General features: G+C 41.6%; 1 protein-coding gene across 28 annotated transcripts in view; it reads left to right on the plus strand.

Annotated features, from left to right (window-relative positions):
* LOC138763207 (contactin-4-like) overlaps positions 1-22,436 on the plus strand; it is a 2,221,540-nt gene that overhangs the window by 576,741 nt on the left and 1,622,363 nt on the right. For 18 of the 28 annotated variants that reach the window (XR_011357395.1, XR_011357394.1, XR_011357396.1 and 15 more), the window contains one exon: positions 11,136-11,230. The exons of 9 other annotated variants lie outside the window; for them this stretch is intronic. The gene's annotated coding sequence lies outside the window, so the exon portion shown is untranslated. Of the gene's footprint in view, positions 1-868; positions 947-11,135; positions 11,231-22,436 lie in introns of all 28 variants that reach the window. One more of the 28 variants, XM_069936976.1, reaches the window with a different exon arrangement.

Raw genomic sequence — 22,436 nt, forward strand, 5'->3', positions numbered from 1 at the left:
TCCTTGTGTGCAACTCACTTCCTTCTTTCATCTTACCCGACATCTAATGGAGGTGTATGGATTCTATGTCCGGTATCTGGGTGTCAGAGTCCTCATTGATGTTTCCTTTTATGTGGTGGATCTTCTTGTCTTTTTTTTCTTCACTGGTAGTTTTTTTTAAAGACTTTATTTAAAATTTTATAACATGAATACAATAAAGAATTACATTTAAATAAAAATAGAAAAAAAGAATTTAAAAAGGTATGATTACAATATTACATCAGAAAACAAACAAAATAACCCCCTCCATTAATTGTAACACAATATTAATAGTCTAACTTAAAATTAGTCCAACCCTCCCCCCCAAAATAAAGAGTGAAGAGTTAATAAAATTGACAATATTATGTATGAAAAAAAATACCCACTTACAAAAAAAGAGATAAAACTTAACCTAAAACAATTCTAACAACAAAAAAAATTGTCAATACTAAAATATCATTAAAAAAGCCCTTAATTCCCCTTTGAAATTACAACCAAAAACTAAAAAAAATAAAAAAAGTTATATATATATAAAAAAAATTAATTATTTAAAAAAGATTAAAAAAAGCTTCACTCCCTAACCCAAAAATTAAAAAGAAAAAAAAACAGGTCGGAGGTCACAATTACCTCCTCCTGTTTAAACCGCCTAATGCGGTAACTCCCCCAAAATATAGGGTGTGAGATAACTCACACGCAGCTGATGACTTCTGGAAATTGGTGCCCACCCAGTTCCCTCTCCCAACTCCCATCACTATTTAAAATCTTCTCAACAAAAATAATATATTAAAAAAAAATTAATTTTTTTAATCAACTTTGCCATTGTGACCACCGTTTCTTCCATTTCTTCCAGAAATCAAATTCCCTTCTTGCAGCTCTGCCCTCTTTGGAGACCGTGGAGGACTACGTCGTTCCTGGAATTGCGTAATTGGTAAAGACTGAGCAAAATCCATAGCTTCTTTATTCTTCACTGGTATGGCTGATTTCTTCATACCAGACTTGCACATCTTCGCCCAGTGGCTTGCTTTACCACAGACTCTACATTCAGAATCGTGTGTGGGGCATTCGTTTTGGTCATCGAAGGGGCATTGCCTGCCACACTTCCTGCAGGTCTTGGGGGTTTGCACTTTTCTGATTGTGTTCTTTATACCACCAACCCTTCCTTCTCTTTGCTGTGGGTGGGGGGGGGGAATGGTCCTGCATAGATAGGGACTTCAGTTGCATTCTCATGGCTTTGAAGGCCCTGGCTGTATTGATAGCTTCGGCCAGCTTCAAGCTATCCTTCCCTATAAGTGCATTTTGCACTTCAGGATGGGCATTCCCCCATATTAGTTGATCAACTAATCTTTCCTCTGTATCCCTAAACCTGCATTTTGAGGCAACCATTTTCAGTCTAGTGAGGAAGTTATCAACAGTTTCAACAACTTCTTGCATTAAGCCTTGACATTCATAATGTTTAATTTGATGCTTAGTTCTGGGATCAAGGTGAGAAGCAAACTTTGCAAATATCTGCTCTGGATTGTTTTTCTCCACCTCTGTAAGCTCCCAGCTATTAAATAAGTCACAGCCTCACTCCCTTGTCCAGAGAAGTATATAACTGACCTTCTCCTCTGCAGTTGCATTTTTTAAATTGCTTTTGAATGCTAAATTGCACTTCTGCTGAAACTTTTTAAACAATTCAACAATGTGTCCAGTCTCCACGTCCATCACTGGGTGAACTGCTGTTGCTCCGGCCTTTTTTTTTCCAGTAATGTTTTTTCTCATCTTCCCCTTTGTATTTCAAAGACTTACAATCAATTGTATGGCTTTACTCTTGTTCTCTTATACCGCTGCCACCAAGTTATGTCTCTGTGTTACTTGGGAGTCTTCTGAAATAACAAGATTCAAATAACACAAAGAGACTTAACTTACTGATGTTTTCCATCATCTCAGGAAACTGTTCACACATACTCATATATACATATGACCCACTACAGTTACTAAATTGAGAAGGATGTATTTTTACACGGTTTTAAAATAGTTCACATTACCCTGAGTCTATTACATTGTGCCAGGATCGTCTTTTTTGGAAGCAAAGGGCTTCATTTTGATGGTGAATAGTGGAAGTCACTTGGAGAGACTGCTTCATTTTAAGTGTGACTAGCAGTGAAGGTACTTGGAGAAACTGGTGCCAGGGTCTTGAAGTTCCGTGGAAGCCACCCAGTTCAATTCTTGCCTGCAAAAGGACCAGGAGTGTTGTGACCACAGCTTGTATGGATGGACATTTCTTCAAAGGCAACAAAAGGAGAATTTGTGAATCCATAGTGGCCACAACTCTAGTCTTTCAATCAGGGCAACATTAATTCTGGGCCTCAAATTTCAAAGGCCTACAGTATTTGAAAGACTGAACTTTAAAGTAATTATCTAGTCTTTGGCCTGGACTGTAATGGTTTGGGTAACATGCACAGACACCGTGTTAGTTAGAAACACTGTTAAAAGTTAGAAATAAAATTAGTGTTTTAAAATTAAACACTGTCTGGTTCATTGTCAATTGCTGCTCTTTATGTGTGGTTAATAACAGTACAGAAAAATTGCACCCAAAATTGTGTTCTTCCTGCTGTAAGACAGAAAGAAATGTTTTTTACATATAACTTAACATTTTTTTTCGATTCAAAATTGTCTCACTTTCCTTCCGGAGTGGCCGTTCACACACAAGAACGACCAGAACTCCAAATATCTGGATATCACCGCACGTTTAGATTGAATACCTGAAGTGCGGTATTTGCATAGGCTGGACGGGGGACGCCACTGCATCAATGTTGACCATGACATATAACCTACGTGTGACATACTGCATCAACGTTTTATTCAATGGGATATAAATTCCCCACCTTTTAGTTCCCTCTATCCATTCTTCGGGACCATGTTCAGACATTTCCTGCCTTTTGTGCTTTTCTGCATTCATCTAAAAAGGTGCTGGTACAGGAAATGACTGCCTTGGAAAACCCTGCAAAGCAGATACCCTGCATGCAGGGTTATCCTTAACATTTATTGCAGCCCCTCTTTTTAAACACTTGCCTGATTTTCTTCCCCAATTGTTTGAGCACACATTGAACATTGGTGCACAGGTATTGGAGATGAGTGCCTGCTTCATGTAATGGGGACTAGTGGCTGGGGTTTAACCTGCTCCCCTCTCTAACATCAGCACGCGCAGCCCACCAGATTGTTCAGAAAATGTCCCGGTAATTCCCAGTGCTTGCAGGTCAAGTGTTCAAATTCGCCTTCAACATCTTCAGTTAAATATTTGATTCTGGAATGAAGTACTATAAAATTATAATACATCCCTGAAACTACTAGATTTGTTTTAAATTTTTAAAAAAACTTTCAATTTCTGAGCGATAACATGCAAGATCTGTGTTTATAGGGAATATTGGACTGGTACTCGAAATACATGGAAATCGATAAGTACAAATGTCCCTAATAATGGAACAGGTTTAAATCTAGTGTTTTCCGGGATTACCAGGATCTCCAGACAGACTGTGATCTTTCGGGACCTGTGCTAATGCCCAGGACTGTCGGGTTTGCAGTCAGTGCTGCAGCATCGCACGTCATCAATCCATCTTATTCATAAGCCCATTGCTGCAGATCACCTGCAATTCAGTTTAGACTGCAGGCATTCCGTAAAAATTTCTAGGGATCCAGGAGGTAAAATTTCGGAATGGGGATGAATTGCTCATTTTCATTCTGATCTTTTTACACAGACTGTGTAAATAAATAAATGAATAAATAGAATAAAATAAATAAATAAATAGAATGAAATAAAAGACACCATTAATGTTGCCTGGTGATCCTTATAGTGAGAGGGAGCAAAAGAGAATCCCTGCAGAGTCAATGAATGTCCATGGATTCACCTCCAGTGCTCCTAAAATGCCTGCAGCCGCACTGACTCCTGTTTAATCCATCAACAACCAGAGCCACAGATCGAAACTTTAGACACGATGAAGAAATCTTCAGCACCAAAGCTCTTCCGCAGCCCTTCTTGCCCTCAGCACCCTTTCGATACCTCATTCCCATGAGACAGTCTCCAGAAGTCTGCAAATTGTCCACACACAAGAACGACCAGCCATTGAGCCCCTTGCTGGTTTGCAGCTGTTGTCAACTTTCCTGAAGAGTCATCTCTTCTCATTCTGAATAGATGGTGTTCACCCTGTTTCTGGTGATATGCACAGGTTTGCTCCTCTCCAGGTCTGCAACCCTTCATTGCTGGCGCTGAACATCTTGGGCACAGACCAGCGGTAGCAAGGTATTACTTAAAAACACTGTTGGCTCCTCTAACCGGTTGTTTAAAGCCTCTGTTGAGCTGCTGGAATAAGGGCTGAGTGAAAAAACTCTTTGGGGTTGCACTGTTTTTTCTGCTCTACTCCTTCCTGGATCTGCACCAGCAGCTCCGGCTGTGCCACTGTAATTTTTTAAAGTTGGGGTTTGATTCAGCATCGAAATTGAAAGATATGAAAGCTTGAAAGGAAATGTCCATTTGGAAGGTTCAAAATTGTTGAGCTATTTCAACCATAGTTTCTTAGAAAAAAAAAGCTATAAATTTGGAATCTATTTTAATTGCACAGTTTTTCACATCCTATTTGATGGACTTCAATGCAAAAGATTGGAAACTTTGAACCTCAGATATCCTTCAGAACAATTAGACTTTCTCAGATGTTTCTAGCTATCCTGCCTCTCTATTCTTACAAACCTCAATATCCCATCCAACCTCGTTCCTAGAGACACAAGAAAATCCAGAGGCTGGAAACTTGAGCAAAGAAAAGTTGGACTCCAATGACCAGGCAGTATCCATGGAAAGAAATGGGCAGCCTCATTTTTTTGGGAGGTGGGGGGGGGGGGGGGCGCGTTGGAACCCTTTCTTGAGTCTATCAAAAGCATCCCAATTGACGATTCATTTCTCCCATGGATTCTGCCTGACCCAGTGAGTCCCTTCAGCTTCTCTTTCTTTGATCAAACCCATTCCTTGACTTAATGCAATATTTCCTCTTCCATCAACAATCCATGTGATAATTTTTTGCCCTCCCTGCCATTCTCTTGAACTCCTGCTGTTACAATCAATTTTTCTTTCCCATTTGTCTCTTAAGTTGAAATTAAACCATTCTTCAGACTTTTTTACCATGTTAAAACTCATTCTTTTTGCCTACCCTATCCAATCGCAACACTCAATTTCTCTTCTTTTTCTGTTGCTATTAGTCCTGAATTCAGACTTACTCTCTTTTCCCAACCTTCAGCCAACTATCCCTCTTCCCTCTACTACTCTCTACTTTCCTTTGTTCTTAGTACAATGCTATCCAAGACTAAGAACTGCATAAATGGAAATACACAGCAGAAATGATAGGTCAAAACTTGCCAGAAGAATTTTTGTCTAAAATGTGAAGTGTGAATGTTTCTTCAGATGAAGACCACGTTTTAAAATGGAGGAACAGATTTGCGCATACTTTTGTAAGAAATACAAATTTGTTGATTCTATCAATGGCTTCTAATTATGAAAATGCATTGTGTGCAAATAGAGGGGAATGTAGACTTAAACTCTTGTTTTTGCATCAACAGAAAACCTAATTTCAGTTTAATGCAGGATGATATTTAAATATAATTTATTTCTGCTTAAATCTTTCAATCCTTGCGGTAAAAGCCACTCCAAGACCTGATGTTCTTTGCATCCTGTTCCAAGACAGACTGAATGCACTGATGAGTTGTAATGTCAGTTTGACCTTTGTTACTTAAAATTCCTTGTGGGTTGCTCCTCTCTCTCTCTCTCTCTCTCTCTCTCTCTCTCTCTGACTCTCTCTATCTCTGACTCTCTCTCTCTGACTCTCTCTCTCTCTGACTCTCTCTCTCTCTGACTCTCTCTCTCTCTGACTCTCTCTCTCTCTGACTCTCTCTCTCTCTGTCTCTCTCTCTCTCTCTCTCTCTCTCTCTCTCTCTCTCTCTCTCTCTCTCTCTCTCTGTTGGGCTTATACAAGAGACTCTGATCATCTTTATTCTTTGGGGCAAACACATGCAGAAATCAGATTTCATTGCTTGTTAATTAAAAGTTAAATATTTGTGTTTCACTTGCACATTTTGAGTTGATTGTCAAAGTACTAAACATTTTGACAGTGATTTTTGTTTTACTGCCATGGATTTTAAAGAAGTGCAAACACAGGGAGTCTTTTGCTCTGAAGTCAAATATTCCGCTCAGAACAGAAATCAGGATTGGTGTGAATCTCCATCTGAAATTAAACACAAATATGAATGTGCACATCAGGAAGGTGATTTAACATCTCCAGTCACATGAACTAATCAGGAAGCAACCTTGATGGGACAATCGCATCCGTTCTGAGTGTCTTGCTTCTGTTTGAATCCAGTCATGCATAGCAGATTAAAGAAGAAAACACAGGTAGCTTGGATTTTAAGAATAGGAAGGACAGAAATCTGAAATTCACACCTTATGTTTCCAAAAATAGGGTTCTCTGAGAGGGTCTGCATACCTCCTGGTTCCTAGGTTTGCTTGAGAGTATTCTGAGAGGTTTATTAAAGTAGCATGGGAACTGCATGGCGTATGATCACAAGATGCTACTGTATTCATCCTTTCAGTGATTTGTGCTGCTAAATTTATTAATCATAGAACAATACAGCACAGAGCAGGATCTTCGGCCCTCGATGTTGTACTGACCCAATCATGTTTCATGGCTGCTGTGTGACATGCTTCAGCAATCAGGTAACCACATGTAAGTTGGTGGTGTGGATGCAAAGATCGAGCAAGGGTGGGGGAAAAGCTTCGAGATGGCGTGAGCACTGGAGTGAGAGGAACGAAATGCAAGGGACACTTATGATTAAAAATTTTCAAAAGATCGCAGAATAAAATTACACTGAATGTGGTACTACCGGGAAAATTTAGATTTACTCTCCAAATAGCAGACAATTGATCATTAATATGTACATGGTAGTAAGAGGTGTACTGTATGAATATATCTACCTGTAACTATTCATACCCCTGTAGCCTGGTGATATTAATCCAAACTTGAATCTCCATTTTTTTTTGGTAAGGTCTTCTCTAGCTCTTAAGATATTGTAGTTTTACATTGTTTTCTCACACCTGGTGTCTTGCTCTGACTCCTGTTCACTGGAAAATAACTTCTCAGTTCTTTCCTCACCTACTGAAACGTCCATTATAATTCCAACTCTCTCTTTATGGCAACTGAGGTGCAGATTCAGGTGTGATCACAGAAGTATCAGGCACACACTTGGGAAAGGAAAAATTTCAATTTTGTTATAAAGGGTTGGAAAAAAGAACCCCAGCAACTGGGGCTTAAATAGCCTCCTCGCATTTTGTCATTTCAATCATCCTGCAGAAAATGTTCCTTTATTTTATCCAAGCTCCACAAATGGAATGATAATGCTCAAATTTAGAGGTGTCCAAGGATACTGACTTTGAGCAACATGACAATTGAACTGAGAATTTTAATTAGGGTTGACTCGAATTGAAGTTCTCAGACTGAGACTATGAAGTACAGATTAACCTGAACCAGGTTGTACAGTGCAGTGTTCTCGGCGTTAGGCGTTTTTGGCCAAACACATCCAAACCTGTGCACAAACATTCTGGATCAAATGCTAGGTCCAGATTACTGGATCTGGGTCTAGATCTGCATCAAATGCTGGGTCTAGATTACTGGATCTGGGTCTAGATTACTGGATCTGGGTCTAGATTACTGGATCTGGGTCTAGATTACTGGATCTGGGTCTAGATTACTGGATCTGGGTCTAGATTACTAGATCTAAGCAGTGAATCTGGTCAGGTGACAAACCTCTAGGTGGAGGAGCATTTCATTGAAAGTGACTATAACTCCCTGACCTTAAGCATAGTGAAGGACACCGATAAGTCGACAAATTGGTAAAGTGTTTTAATTGGAGAAATGGTATTAGGCAGAAGCTTGGGAGAATAAATTGGGAACAGAAATAATGTGGAGGATGTTTTAGGACCACTTGAGCTGAGTCAAGGAAATGACTGAAGGATAAAGGGACCGTGGTTGACAAAAGAGGTGAGACAGCAAGGTAAGGGGAGAGAGGAAGTTTACAGAAGGCTTATGAAGCAATAGACAGGAAAGGCCCATGAGCCAGGAGGGAACTTGAGTGAACTCAAAGGAAGCACAAGAAACCCCTGGCAAATCGGATTAAGGAAAAAGCCTAAGGCATTCTATGCATTTGTGAAGAACAGAAGATTGATGAGAGTGGGGCCGCTTAAGGATAAAGGAGGCAACATGTGCCTGGAGGAAGAGGAGATGGGGGAGTTCTTAAATGAATACTTCTCTTTAGTGTTTACTAGAGAGAGATATCTTGGTCAATGTGAGGTCAGTATAGAACAAGCTTGTGTGCTGGAGCATGTTGAGGTTAAGAAGAGGAAGTACTGGATCTTCTTAAAAGTGTCAGAATTGATAGGTCTTTGAGACTAGATGAGATATACCCCCCAGGTATAGCAAGGGAAGAGTGTATATATAATTATGTCCTCCCTGCCCACAGGGGAGGTACCAGAGGATAGGAGAATGGTAATGTGAGTGCTGCTATACTAATAATTCTGATGCAAAGTCCACAAACTGTATAACGGGCTTTAATTAGCTTAGACTTGTACACGCCAGTCTCAGCATCTTCGGTGGCTCCATGTGCCTGACTGTCCCCGAAGGGGCCAGCTCAAAACTTTATACGGACTGGTGATTGACAGCCAGCAGGTGGGGCCAGCCTCCCAGGTTGCCTACCTGCAGGTACAGTGGTTGCCCCCCCCCCCCCCCCTGCAATAGGCTGGTAGGAGAGCGGCCAGTGGAGTGGTTGTATCATCACAGGCAAATAAAATGCCTTTGTTTCAAAAGAGTTAACTGGGAAAAGACCAGTGAGTTGTATGTCAATGGTAGGGAAACTATTGGAGAGGATATTCTTGATGACAGGAACTATGAACATTTAGAGATGTATAGTCTTCATGGGAGGGGGTCAGCGTTGCTTTGACAGGGGAAGGTTGTGCTTCACAAACCTAATTGGGGTTTTTGAGAAAGTAACAAAAATTGTAAAGGTAGGGTGACATGATGTATGTGGATTTTCGTAAGGCACATGACAAGGTCCCCCATTATAGACTCATTCATAAACTGATGATGCATGAGTTCCATGGAATCTTGGTTGTGTGGGTTCAGAATTGGGTTGCCTGCAGAAAGGATGGTACTCAGCATGGAGATCAGTGACTAGCGGAGTTCCACAGGGATCTGTTCTCAGACACCTACTTTTTGTGATTTTTATAAATGACCTGGATGATGAACATGAGGGATGGGTCATTAAATTTGCTGATGGCATTAAGGTTAGAAGTGTTGTAGATAGTGTTGAAGGTTGCCATAGGTTATAACAGGATGTGGACATAATGCAGGGTTCAAGACTAGTTTATTATCCTTTGATTGCATGAATACAACCCAATGAAAGAGCGTTCTTCGGTTCTCAATGGCAATACACAAGACATACACACATAAAGACAAAACATACATATGCAGGACAAGTATTCATTTCTATAAATAAATATTGTTTTGTGATTATGAGATTTTTGGATGGTTAGTATGAGCTGTTCTTTTGGTTCTCACTGCCCATGGCAGGAACCTGTTCCTCAGCTTGGTGATACTGGCTTTGATGCAATTATATCTCTTCCCTGATGGGAGCAGCTAAAAGATGCTGTGTACTGGGTGGAAGGGGTCCTCAATGATTTTGTAAGGTCAAACGTGAAGGCAGAGTATATGTTCCATGGTCAGATTCATAATTGTGGAAGAATAGAGGAACCTTGCGGGTCCAAATTCATAGATCTCTCAAGGTTGCTGCACAGGTTGACAGGGTACTCAAGAAGCTAATGGTTTGCTGGCCTTCATTAGTCAGGAGATTGAGTTCAAGAAGGATGAGGTAATCTTGCAGCTCTATAAAACTCTAATTAGAGGACACTTGGAATATTGGATTTAGTTTTGGTCATGTAGTTAAAGGAAGGAGAGGATGCAGATGAAGATGATGCCTGGATTGGTGAATGTGTCTTATGAGGAAAGGTTAACAGAGTTAGGGTTTTTATCATTGAAGCTTAGAAGGCTGCAAGGTGACTGAATAGAGATCTGCAAGGTTATGAGAGACGTAGATAGAGTGCACAGCATGCACCTTTATCCAGGAGTGAGAGTAGCAAACATTAGAGGACATTTTACAAGGTGAGGGTAGGAAAGTTTATGGGAGACATCAGGAGTAAATATTTTACACAGGGATTAGTGGGGACCTGGAATGCTTTGCCAGTGGTAGTTGTAGAAATTGGTGCAATAGTGACTCTTGCATGAATTCAATAAAAATAGATGGTTATGCATGTCAGGTCAGGAAGGCTTAGTTTGTTGAATAGGTTTCTATTGTTTGGCACAACATCATGGGCTGAAGGGATTGTACTGTGCTCTAATGTTCTATGAACATTATCATTCTTCATCCAATGTTGTTGATGAAGACCTCAACACTATTAGTCACTTTAGAATTGGATGCAGTGTGTCCGAATGTGACTAGTCAAGCCAATTTGGGCACAGAATGTCCTGGCATGTGTTGGGCAGACATGGGTTGGCACTGCAGTTGTTGCGCTGATGGCTCTGGACTTGAGCAGCTTGCACTTATTCTGTGCTTCAGCAGTGCCCCTTGCTTCATAAGCTTCATAAGGCTGTGCCAGGTATGGCGGTTTTGTGCCAGTGTTTCCCAGGTCACTATGTCAAGTGACTTCAAGGCACCTTTAGTATCTTTGTAATCATTATTCTGCCCTTCATGTGAGTGTCCATCAGCAGAGAGTTCCCCAAAAAGGATCTGCTTGGTCGTCCGGCATACAGAAGTCATGACCTGCCCCCCAGGTCTGTGCTCTCATCAGCAGTTATGGACTGATGATAGACTTGCTCTGGAGAGAACTTCAGTGTCTGATACTTTGTCTTTCCACCTGATGCCTAATATTCTGCATATCTTGCATGTCCTCAATACCCAGTCCACATTTCACAGGCCTACAGGAGGGTAATGAGTACCATGACTCTGTAGACCTTCATCTTTTTTGCTGGACTGATTCTCTGATGTTTCCATAGAGTGGAACCAACCTTCCAGAACCAGAACTTGTCCTTGCTTTTCTGCTGATAACTTCTGGATCAATAGCCAATACTCGGGAGAGGGTGCTGCCAAGGTAAGTGAACTGGTCCAAAGCCTGTATTTCTGCCTTTGATTGTGATTTTGGGTTCTTTGTACAGAGCATGAGGAGAAGCCTGGTATATGACTTCAATTTTTTAATGTTGATGGTAAGTCCAAAATTTACATAAACTGTGGAGAATTTGTCCATACTGACTTGCATCTCTGGCTCTGAGCCAGCATACAGGGCACAGTCATCGGCAATAAGGAAGTCTCTCAGAACAGTCTCCTTCAGCTGGTTCTCCTCAGGTTGAAGAGCTTCCCATCCCCTCTGTACTTGAGACGATTCCAGCATCGCTGTCCTGGACAGCATCATTCAGCAAGGCAGTAACGGTTATGCTGAACAGTGTGGGTGCAAGCACACGTCCTGCTTGACACCATAGTAACTGGGAATGCCTTAAGAGGATTCTTTGCCATACAGCATTCTGGCCATCGTGGAACTGGCGTCTGTCTCTGGGGCTTTGTCACTGGATAGCTGGCTGACAGCTTTCATGACTTCGGTGACTATCGGTGGGTCATCCATGGCCCTGTTGACGTCCACCTGGGGAATCCTGTCTTTCGCTTCATCTTTGATAGAGGATGGTCGGTTGAGATCGGCTTTCAAGTGTTCAGCCCATCTCTGCAGGATCTGAGCCTTCTCTGTCATGAGGGTTGTACCATCTGTACTCAGCAGGGGAAAACTCATGAGAGACAGAGGTCTGAAGAGAGTGTTGAGGGCTTCATAGAACGGTTTCAAGTAGTTTCTGTTAGTGTATCCTTGTATTTCGTCTGTCCTGGTACTCATTTTGCATTTTATGCATTGTTCTGGACTGTCTTGTGAGCATTAGTGAAAGCATTTTTCTTGGCAGCTGATGATAGGTTGTTCTGAAGGGCACGATGAAGGCGGTGCTTTTCAACAAGCAGAACCTGTATCTCCTCATCATTCTCATCAAACCAGTCATACTGCTTGTGGGTAGAGGCCCCTAGCATCTTCAGTGCAGATGGGATTCCCACCAGCTGCAGTATACTGGCCAATGTCTAGTGAAGCAGTCAATGTTTAAAACACCATTTATAGCTCCTTTCTTATACTATAGAGGTGAGCAGTGCATCCTGGAGGGCTGCTCAGTCACCCAGGTAGACACCAAGTTTCATTGCTACTTCAGTGAGAAACGACCATTAGACTTGAGCCACCTGTGCGCAGGACATTGACTACAGTTCCCAGTGTATTCACACCTGCTGTTTCATTGCTCGCCCATCGCCACAGGACTTCAAAGGATGAACAAAAGGGTGATGATATGATAATGGTTTCAAGACTAGTGCTTGATTTGGATTAAAGTGAGGGAGAGATGCGCAGCATCAGCCTCACTCTCTCTTCCTAATTCCCATCTGGATCCAGTGGTCGGACAAAAGTCGAGACAGCTGGAGAGGGGACAAAGCGCAATGCATCTTGTGCTCTTCACATTCTGTTACTCTTGCAGAGACCACCATCTTGATCATTGGAACTTCCATTTGGCAAGTCGACTCAGTCCATTGGAGTCTGTCTTGACATGTTGGGATAGGCAACTCCCTATCTTACTGGTAGGCTTACGCACTCACAGCCCACCTCGGGCCCAGAGCTGCAAGATGCACTGGCCCAGCTTGCTGCACCACTGGCACCTGTACCCAGATGCGGCGGCCTGGCAGGAAGCAAGTCCGACCTGGTGGAGCGGCAAGCTGGGTTGGAGCATCTTGCAGCTCCCGGCCCGAGGTGGGGTATCAGTATGTAGGCCTACTAGTAAGATAGGGTGTTGTCAGCAAATACCTTCAAAAGTACTTTCTGGTTCTACTTTGTGATTTGCAATATTAACAACTAAAACTTCAAATACCTGATTTCATTACTGCTATTTTTTTCCACTGAGTAACTTCACTTTGCATCCACCTCTCTGCATTTACATACTCACGGAAATCTTTACCACAGTGCGGTTCCTGAATTTCATGAAATCCTGAATGGAAGCTCCATTTTTGGTGCTTCAACAGAACAATTCTCCTTCTCCAAGGTTGTTGATGGGAATTAATAATCATTTACTTTCATTCCACTTCTGTTCTTTCTGAGGTGACTGATTTTTAAACTCTGCCAAGTGTCAGGAAGAAGGTGCTTGGTGAGGAAGAGGCTGCTTGGTGGGCAAGTGGATAGTATTTGTGGCTCCTTGCACATTTATCCTTGGCTTCCCAGTGCCCCAGTGAATGCATCTGAAATTCTGAATTTGACATCAGGAATGTGCATTTTCCATTGTAAGAAGTAATTCCAAGTGTTCCTTCGAGGAATCTTATCATTTTCTCTATCCTTCCAATAATTTCTTCTAGGGTCAGAGGTTGGAATGGATTGTTAGTTTTGGGAGCCTTATGTCTGACATGGGAGCAATTTAACCTGTCCACGAGTCCAAAATGAATGTTATCTGGACAGCAATACAAGGAATGTTGGGCTGGCGGAAGGTGCTGGTAACACTTAGCTCTGCCTTTATTCTCTGTCAAAAATCCTGTCCTGGATGGGGACATTTTTTTTTTAAATGGGAGATTAAAGCAGTTATTCTTGTGTCATTACAAAATATAGTTTGGCCTCTTTCATTTTATTCTGATAAATCAATACCTCAGTTTGTTACCACATATTTTCATCTTCCTTCATGGTCTCCAGTTGTGTCTCTGTAATCTTCCCCGGAGTTACAGCTCTTTGAGCTTCTCAATTGTAGAATTTTAACTACTTTGTAATTAATGGGCTGGGAACAAGGTTATAATCAGAAAGGTTAAATTACTTAATGCTCACCATGACATCAATGGTTAGACAAAATGAGAAAGGAGATGACCAGGCAAGGCAAAGATTCACAACAGAACAATTGCAAACACCTTTTTAACTTAAAAGAGTTTCAAACTTCGGAGGCTTTCAAAAGACTTAAAAAACTTATAAAGAAACTGAGCTTAGTAACCTGTCATCTACAGGTAAAACACCTGTCTGCAGACACAGTGGTTGAAGTAAAAACATAATTCTGGAAAAAAAAAATAGTTGGTTAAACAATGTTCTTTATTTACAAAAGATGAAGATGCATAACCAATGTTTTGGGCTTGAGTCTTCCATCAAGTTTACCTTTAACTTTTTGCTATATAAAGTGCACTGTTTGACCTGCTGAGTTTCTCCAGGATTGTGTTTTTAACCCGTCATCTACATTCCTTTGCAGAGTTCAGGATATGAATAAAATAAAAGAATCTGGAGACCTGTACATCCAGTCAGATGTGATGCACAAAGTAACTGGTGCTTTGGACAAGACTTTGTGCAAGAGGGAAGTTTTCAAACTGATCAATCTGAAAGATGCATAAAAAGTCTCATGACAACAAAGCAAGCTGAAGCCTGTGTTGGGTTGCGACCTTGGCGATTGGGATGAAGTAACTAAGTCAGTAATAGATGGGAAGTATTCAGTAAATAAAAGAAATCTTACTTTTGTCTGGACATTTTTGACAAGGCCAGCATTTATTGCCTTTCGCTAATTGCCTTTAAGAAGATAGTGAAGACCTGCCTTTCTGAATTGCTATGGTCCTTCTGGTGAACATGCTCTCACTTACAAGATTTGCACTTGGCAATAAAGAAAGACTGGTGATATACTTTACCAGGTCTAAAAAGTAAAACTGCCAGAAGGACTTTGGAAGCAATGTCTTGGATGGTGTTGAGCTCCTCCGGATTTGATGGTGTTGCACACACACAGAGAAGTGGAGGGTTTTCCATCACATTCTTGACATGTCTTGTGGATGATGGAAATTCTTTGGAGTTGGGAGGTTATCCGCTCACCACAGAATATCGAGACATGGACAAAGTCTTGAAGCTTCAGTATTTATGCAGTTGACCTGTTGAGTTTTTGGCCACTGATGAACCCAGTATACTGCAATAGTTGCATCATTGAATATAAAGGAGAGGTGGTTAAACACTATTGTTGGAGATGATTATTGCCTGGTGGTTTTCTGGTTTGAATGCCACTTACCCTGAATGCTGTTACCATCTTGCAACAGACAGGCATGGACTACTTCATTTCCTGTGGAATTAAACATTGTGGCATTTGACAGTAAGCATCCTCATTGACTCGAGCAATTTGCTGTATTCTCAGGTAAATGCCAGTGTTGTATGCCAGAACTACTTGGATGGATTCTCTGGTCTTGGTACCACAGCTCAAATGTTGTCATGTTCTAAGGCTTTCCCTATATCCAGCAATTTCAGCAATTATAAGGTGGCAGAATGGTAGAGTTTGCTGTGCTGCTGTCACCACTCCAGGAACAGGGGCCATCTAATCTATGGTTCAATCCTAACCACGACTGCTGTCTGTGCCCAGCTTGCATGTGGCTTTCCTCTTGCTGTTTCCATACCTTTAACTGGATTCATTGGTTAGTTTGCCACAATAAATGCTGCATGGTGTGTAGGTTAATGGGAGAATTTGATGGGGGGGGGAGGCAATTAATGAGAATTAGAAGATACAATGGGATTATTGTCAAAAGACAATTAATGGGCATTAACAGTGTGGACACATGGGCTGCAGGACTTGTTTTGGTGCTGTCAACAATTATTAATTGCATGTTCTTTGAGGATCGTGATAATTGGGATATAAGGAGTAGATTTAAATGGAACTGTGAGGGAAAACATGTATTGGTTTAATAGAAGATAACCAAAATGCTTACTTTCTGTCTTGCTGCTTCCTGCCAAATCTGAACCAACAACCAAGCTACAGTACTTGCTTTCTTGACCACTGAGCCATCATCAGTGAAAGGGTCAGATGTCCTTGGTGTGTAGTAGTAATTCATGATCATATATTGCAGTAATTGCAGAGATAGCCTTTTATATAAACTGTTGAAGCACGCTTCCAAGAATAATCTGCTTGGAGGCAGAATCAAACACTTACATAATTGGACAGTTTAATCATTTCAGCATTTAGTTGTTTCAACATTGGCCAGTTTGCTTTCAGCTGTAATAAAAAAAAAACATTTTTTCTTCAAAATCTACATCGTAGATTAATTTTCACCCCCCAATACTTTTCCGTGTCCTGAAGACTCCTGGGAAATGACTTTGAATTATTTTCTTTGTCAGTGGATGATGTCTCTCTGAGACTCTTCAGAGCAATTGGGGCAATCTCCAAATACCTGGCAAGTTAGCGTCTCCCAAAGCCAGTTGCTTTATCGGTGGAATGAAGAAGTGGTGGACATATTTTGAGTGCAATTGATAATGACCTTTTGAGTTATTGCTTCATTTTACTTGTACAAGGAAGCATTAGTTTGCTGCCTAATCCGACCAGAATTCTTGATTCCTAATTGTACGTCAACTTGAGTGTCAGGACTAGATCGATTGCAAGTGATGGCAGTGACTTTGCTCTCTATTCTTACCACCCGGTTTTCACGTGTAAAGATTTAGTGGAAAACAAACCCCACACTGTCTTGAATTTGTTGTGCGAAATGACAAATAGGTGAAGAAAACAAATCAAATTCCAAATATATTCATGGGAAAGCTAGAGGGCTGCTGGTGATTGACAACTTCGCCACTTGGGAAGCTCAGTAGCAGCCCCCCACACCCTTTTCTAGCACAATAGGGCACCCCATTGACAATTTTAACTGTTCAAAGAGAGAAACTGCAAAGTTGCCATGATCTGCCACATGAGGCATAATAGCTGAGGCATGAAGTCTATGACACCATGTTTCACATCCTCTCTGACCCTGAACTTCAACATTTGTGAATTTTTATTATCTAAAATTAATATTTCAAAAATAATTTTCTGCTCTCTGAAATGTTGAAAAATTGGTGAAAATGGCTCTTTGGAGTTTGGGGGTTTTATATCACTGAAAGTCTTTGTATGATTGGCTGCTCAGTCTGATGGAAGGCATCACAATGCCAAGGAGTTTCTACCCGGCATCAATTTACATCAGGAGGGTGGAACAGAATCTAGAGATGTGTCTGATTTCTTCAAGCTCAATGATGGACACAATTACTTTTCCCCTGGCCACTAAATCCAGCCCTATTGATCAACCAGGCATGGTGCTCTGACCTCCTTATTTGATGTGATGAACAAGTTGTGTCCCTGGTTATAATATTCCTTTGGCTAACTCCTGGAACTTTATTCCTGAGCATATTCATTTCTTTCGTTATGGACTAATTCATTATCAATGTCATATTTGGAAGATTTTTTTTAATGAATGAAGAATCAAAACCTTGTACAATAAGTTGAAGTGGCACTGAAAGGAAAATCGACATTACATACAACCTTGAAACATAATATTCTTTGTTTAACAAAAAGTCTAGTTTCATCACCAGCTGACATTTGCACAGATGAAGTCATAGATTTGTGATTCTTTCACCATTGTAAAGGGATAATGAGGTCCTGTGGGAACACTGAACATTTAACAGCAGATAAGGGCTCTAATGCAGACTTCTCTTTCAACAAATTAACATGCTCATATTAGGTTTCAATGTCAGGGAAATGCAGAAGGCAGCTCAATCATCACATTCTCCATTTTAATGTAGCATAACATTGAAGCTGCATTGTAGTGTGAATTCAATATATTTTAATAATACTTAAAAGTACACCAATTTAGCCAAAAGGCACAGAGTACAAAATGATGGTGATGGGAAGCCAACAAAATAGGATGGAGACCTCACAGGTTACAGGGTGAAAGGAAGTGTAGTCAATATAGCTGTTGAAGACACCGGGCTTTTCATGGATATTGGCCTTGCGATACCATAGGGCCTCTTCAGGTGCAATTGCACTGTGAAAGATGCTGTGCAGGCACATATTGCCTTTGTTGCTGTGCTACTGATCTAATCTCTGATGGAGAACTATTTTGTTCTGTAAATCTTTTCAGTCCTGTTTGGTTCAGCTTGATCTGCCAATTTCTGTTTGTTTTTAACCTTGTGCCTGTTATCTAATTCACTGAGTCATTTTGAGGAAGAACATGCACGGTATGTGTTACGAAACTGCAATGCTGTTATGAAACTGCAATTGATTGCAGTTTTGTTGATGCTGTGATCTGAAATAAAAACAGAAAAAAAACTGTAAATACAGCAAGTCAGGCAACATCTGTGGAAAGAGAAAAACAGTTAATGTTTCAGATTAAAGAAAAGAAAAAGGGAGAAAACAAATTAATTTTAAGTTGCACAGAGGGTAAAGAAGGAATTGATAGGGAAAAAAGGAATCTCTGCAAAGCTGAAGTTGACACAGTGATGAGCTGTTGATAAAACCATCTGGATGAGAGAGGTGAGAGAGAAGTAACTTTGTCAGAAATGTCCTGAAAGTCAGGCCATGTTCATGGGAGAAGGAAAACCTGAGTCGGTGTTACACATGGATAACCTGCAGTCTATCTTTCAATTTCTGATACAATCAACAGAGCACTGAAATTATGGAATTTGATATTGAGCCTGGAATGTTGCAACATGTATGTATGGACAGAAGCTAAGGTTTGGTACGTCTAGCTGAGTGAAACACAAAAGTGTGCAAGCTCCATGATTGTAGAAAAAACACACTGAAATGCTGGAGGAATCAGACGGTCTTTTCAGCATCTATAGGAGGCAGATGCATTGCCAATGTTTCAGGTCTGAGCCTTTCTTTAAGGAAGAAGCAGAATAAGCCAGAACTAGAAAATCTCTGAAATCAAACAGTGGGGGAGGAATCCAGATCAACCAAATGTGTTGATTGGATATAAGGGACGAGGCAAGAATTTATCATGTTTGTGCAAAAAAAGATGCAATGGAGAGACAGACAGGGAATGTGACAGGGCGGGGGGGGGGGGGGGGGGGGGGGGAGGGTTTTAATGAAAGTCAGGGAAATTAACATTAATGTCATCCATTAAAAAAAAAATTAGACATACAGCACGGTAACAGACCATTTTGGCCCACGAGTCTGTGCTGCCCAATTTACATCCAATTACCCTATACCCCTGGTACATTTCAAACAGCAGGAGGAAACCGGAGCCCCTAGGGAAAACCCATGCAGTCATGGGGAGAATGTACAAGCTCCTTCCAGACAGTGTGGGATTCAAACACCAGTCCTGATCCTGATCACTGGCGCCGTAAAGGTTTTGTGCTAACTGGAGGTTGCCCAGTTGGAAAATGAGGAGTGGTTCCTCCAATTAATGGGTGGTCTTATTCTGATAGTGAATGAGATCATGGACAGGCATATCAGCAAGGGAAAGAGATGGAGAATCGAAATGGGTTGACACTGGGAGATCCACACTATTGTGGTGGACAGAACTGAGAGATTGGAGAAATAGAGAGATTGACTGCAGATCATGCAACATTCACTCAAGTTTTCTCTCCCCATAATATGGCCTGACCTCCAGGTCATTTCTGACAGTGTAATTTCTCTCTAACCTTTCTCATTCTCCCAGACTGCATCCAATCTCTCTGATGTAGAGGAGACCATAATAGGAACATTGGATGCAGTTAATGACCCCTGCAAACTCATGTGAAATGTTGCTTCACTTGGAAAGATTGTTTGGGACCCAAAATAGTGGTGAAGGAGGAAGTGTGGGCGCAAGGGTGCAAGTGGACCATCTCCTGCAGTCACAGAGGTTGGTCCTGAGTTGGAGAGGGAAGAGTGGGCAAGGGGGTCACGAAGGTAGCGGTCCCTGCAGAAGGCAGAGAGGGAAGGAGAGGGGTCTAGTGGTGGGATCACATAAAATATGGTGGAAATGGTGGAGGAGGATGTATTGAATGCAAAGGCTGATGGAGTGGTAGGTGAGGACAAGAGGAATTCTGTCCTTGTTCCACTTGATGGCCTAGGGGGCTAGGGCAGATGTGTGGGGAATGGAGGATATGCAGATGAGCATCGAGGTGATGGTGGTAGATGGAAAGCCACATTGTTTGAAGAAATAAGACATCTCTGAAGATCTGACATAGAAGTTCTCATCCTGGGTGAAGATGTGACAGAGATGGAGGAATTGAGGGAATGGAATGGAATCCTTATTGGGGACAGGGTGATAAGAGGGGTAGTTGAGATAGCTGTGGGAGTTGGTGGGTTTCTGGAAGGTGTCTGTTAAGAGTTTGACTTCTGAGATGGAGACAGAGGTTGAAGAAAGGAAGAATATTGCTTGAGATGGACCAAGTGAATTTGAGGTTGGGGAGGAAGTTGGCAGCAAAATGGATAAGCTCATCATGGGTACCTGAGGCAACACCAAATTAGTCATTGATGTAGCAGAGGAAGAGTTGAATGTCCTTGCCTGTGTCGGCTAGTAGCATAGATTGTGCCAACAAAAAAAAAAACAGGTATAGCTGGAGCCCATGCAGGTACCCATGGCTACCACTTTAACCTGGAGAAAGTGGGATGAGTCTAAAGAGAAATTATTTGGGTGAGAACAAGTTCAGCAAGCCATAGGAGGGTGGTAGTGGAGGGGGATTTGTTTGGTCTATTGTTCAGAAAGAAACAAAGGGCTTTGAGGCCTTGGGTATGGGGGATGGAGCTGTATTGAGATTGGATGTCCGTGGTAAACATCAAGTTTGGGGAACTGTAAATTGTTGAAGTGATGGAGGGTGTGTGAAGTGTCCTGAGGAGAAATTTCTTTAGACAGAGGGTTGTGGATTTGTGGAATTCATTGCCACATGCAGCTGTGGAAGCAGGATCATTGGGGGAATTTAAAGGGGAAATTGATAGTTATCTAATTAGTCAGTGTATCATGGGATCTGGGGACAAGGCCGGAACTTGGAACTATGTGCGAGAAAAGTTTAGCTCAGGTATGTTTCACAGAGTAGGTTCGATGGGCCAAATGGCCTGTTTCTGTTCCTTTTTCTTGTGATCTTGTGGATGTAGGTGGGGAGGGACTGGACCAGGGGGCAAAACAGTTGAGGTAAGTGGAGACCAATTTGGTGAGGCAGGAGCACATAGACATGATGGGTCTGCTGAGACAATTAACTTTGTGGATCTTGGGTAGGGGGTAGAAATGTCTGGTATGGGGTTGGGAAACATTAATGTTAAAGGGAAGTGACCAGAAGTGATGAGTTCAGAGATGGCATGTGATATAGTGATTTTGGTGGGTCCTGTTGGAGGGGTAAGTAAAAGAAGGTGTCTGAGTGATGTCGTCTGGATTAGGCCAGATAAAGGTCAGTGCACCAGACCACAATGGCAAATGTGTCTGTCGGTTTGATGGTGAGGTTTTGATTGGTGTGGAGAGACTGAAGGGCCAGGCATTTTGAGGGGTGAGATTGGAATGAGTGAGGGGATTCATGAATTTGATACAGTTGATGTCTCAGTAGTAGCTAGAAATATAAAGGACCAGAGCAAGCAGAAGATTGCAAAGAGATGTCCAAGAGGAGGAAAAAGGTTTAAGGCAGGAGAAGGAATCTGTAATTGGGGGTAGAGAATCATGGTTGTGGAAGTAAGCATGGAGACGGAGCCAAAGAAAAAAAGAATCCAGTATCATGGCATGCACAGAACTCGTTAAAATGTGGGTGAAGAGGAATTAAGGTGAAGCCTCTACTGAGGACAGAGCATTCAGTCTCTGAGAAGGGAAGGTCGGACAATTGGTGAAGAACAGGCAGGGTTAGGGGGAGTTTCAGTGGGGTGGATGGTGTCATGGAGGGGAGGATAATGGGGTGGACCATGAGGATAATGGGGTGGACCATGAGATGGAGGGTACGAAGGTTTCAAGTGAGGTTGGGAAAGTTGGGGGGTGGAGGGAAAGAGTCCCATACATTCCTGGACCCAGGATGGGAGTTTGGCATGGAGGCTTCGTCATCGAGCTCACTCTGTGCCTCATAATAGCAGAACATGAGGCCCACAGAAAGATAGATCAGAGTGGTCATGGAAGAATGAAATTGACAGGCAATATCAAGCTTTTGTGGCCATTTCAAACTTTACACAAATGCGCTGCCGATGCTTGTCACACTTGATGAGAAAATGCTTGCTGATTTAACTCCAAAATGGCATCACCTCTAATCTTAAGATAAAACTCTCATAAGAATTGAGAATGTCGCTTCTCAACATCTATTCTCCTAAATCTTTTCATCTATTTCAACATTTGATTGTACTTCAACCTTTGCAATGAAATCGATATAAATCAGATTATGCAACCAGTCAACACTGTTCAAACTCTTTGATTATTCTGACAAATTACCCCTGAACTTTTGACAAAGTCACAATATTCTTCTGAAGATAAAAGTGAAATACTAAAGATGCTGGACATAAAAACAATAAATCATTTGAAACACCCAGTGGATCAGATCAGAGAAAGGTATT

The sequence above is a fragment of the Narcine bancroftii genome, chromosome 5 (genome assembly GCF_036971445.1).
Source record: "Narcine bancroftii isolate sNarBan1 chromosome 5, sNarBan1.hap1, whole genome shotgun sequence".
Classification (NCBI taxonomy): Eukaryota; Metazoa; Chordata; class Chondrichthyes; order Torpediniformes; family Narcinidae; genus Narcine; species Narcine bancroftii.